Raw genomic sequence first — 1,840 nt, forward strand, 5'->3', positions numbered from 1 at the left:
GATAGCTCTCCTACTTGAGACTCCATCCTCTTGAGTTTTTCACCATGGTCTCTTAAGGTAGCTCTCACATCATCCCTGAAGCTTTTCAATTCGGTTATGTCTTGACTCATGGTTGCCATCATTCCTTCTATCCGGTTTAATTGATCTTGAAATTGTTGGTTCGGATTAGGTTGGGTAGGTTGATTATTTTGGCCATGATATGATGGTTGGGAGTAAGTGTTTTGTGTGGTTTGGTATGATCTTTGGTTGGAGTTTTGGTATGTGGAATTGTTATGTTGGTTGTGGTTGTAAGGTTTGTGGTTTTGTGGTTGGGTTTGTTGGTTCCCCCACCCAAAGTTTGGGTGATTTTTCCATCCTGGGTTGTAAGTGTTGGAATGTGGATCATATGATTGCCTTTGTTGGTTTCCCACATAGTTGGCCTCTTCCCAATCACCTCCTTCAATGCTTACTTCCTCTTGATCTTGTGTGTGTATTGCAGCCACTTGCTTTGTTTCTAATTGCCTGGTAAGCTCTGCTAGTTGCTTGGCAAACACCTTGTTTTGGGCTAGAATTGTATCAACATGGTTCAGCTCCATGACTCCCTTAGTGTTGTGCCTCTCTGATGCATAGTAGTACTCATTCTCAGCCACTGTCTCAATCACTTCAATGGCTTCTTCCACAGTCTTTTTCCTGTTCAATGAACCTCCTGATGAATGGTCTACAGCCTTCCTTGATTCATAACAGAGTCCATCATAGAAAATATGCAATTGCACCCAATCATGGAACATGTCTGGTGGGCATTTCCTTGTCAAATCCTTGAACCTCTCCCATGCCTCGTAGAGAGTTTCACCATCTTGTTGTCTAAAAGTTTGAACCTCAGATCGAAGCCTATTGACTTTTTGTGGGGGGTAGAAACGTGCCAGAAACTTGCTTTCCACCTCATCCCATGTTGTTAGACTCCCCCTTGGGAATGATTCCAGCCACTTAGCTGCCTTGTCCCTAAGTGAAAATGGGAACAAAAGCAGTTTATAGGCATCTTCCTGGACTCCATTGGACTTCACAGTGTCACAAATTCTCAGGAATTTTGTGAGATGTTGGTTGGGATCTTCATTAGCACTCCCACCAAATGAACAATGATTCTCCACAAGTGATATTAGCTGTGGTTTGAGTTCAAAATTGTTGGCCTGAATGGGTGGTTTCTGAATGCTGCTACCACAATTCCCAGAGGTTGGGTTTATGTATGAACTAAGAACCCTCCTCTCAGGAATGGCATTGTTTCCATCAGCTCTCTCATGGTTGTGAACTTCTCTATCCATGTTGAGATCTAGAGCTTCCTCAAAATTGTCCTCAGATTCTCCTTCAGATTCTTCTTCTCCCAGTACTCTCTTCCCTCTTGCTTCCCTTCTAAGTCTATGAAGGGTCCTCTCTGGTTCGGTATATGGAGGAGTTGATGTCTCTCCTCTCCTACCTGTCATACAAGAACACAACACAGGCAACAAACAAGTGAAATACTCTTGGTTAATGGAAGAGTATGGTTAGAGCAATTGAGGAATTAATTCAAACAGTTAGTGAGTCAGTGAGTTAGTTGCTTGAATTTAAAGGCATAAAGAAAGAAAGCATGTAACAGAGTGCAGAAATTAAAATTCAACAAGTAACTTGTACTGAATTAATCAAAACAAAAAAAAATGCTCAATCTAGTTAACTTCCAATTGGAGAATTGTCAATCGAAAACCAATCCCCGGCAACGGCGCCATAAACTTGATGCGCATAAACTTGTTATGCTACGATTTAGGAAATTGCACGATCGGCAAAATTCCTTCCGGCAAGTGCACCGGTTATCGTCAAGTAAAAACTCACAATA

At 41.9% G+C, this 1,840-nt stretch overlaps 1 non-coding gene across 1 annotated transcript; it reads left to right on the top strand.

The window, feature by feature from the left end:
* The first annotated feature begins 765 nt into the window (after positions 1–765).
* LOC148574413 (small nucleolar RNA R71) lies at positions 766–869 on the top strand. Its single transcript, XR_015905773.1, has one exon. It is a non-coding gene; the product is annotated as a small nucleolar RNA R71 (small nucleolar RNA).
* Positions 870–1,840: the final 971 nt, after the last annotated feature.

Source organism: Arachis ipaensis, chromosome B2 (genome assembly GCF_059453495.1).
Source record: "Arachis ipaensis isolate K30076 ecotype BB chromosome B2, ASM5945349v1, whole genome shotgun sequence".
NCBI classification, from domain to species: domain Eukaryota; kingdom Viridiplantae; phylum Streptophyta; class Magnoliopsida; order Fabales; family Fabaceae; genus Arachis; species Arachis ipaensis.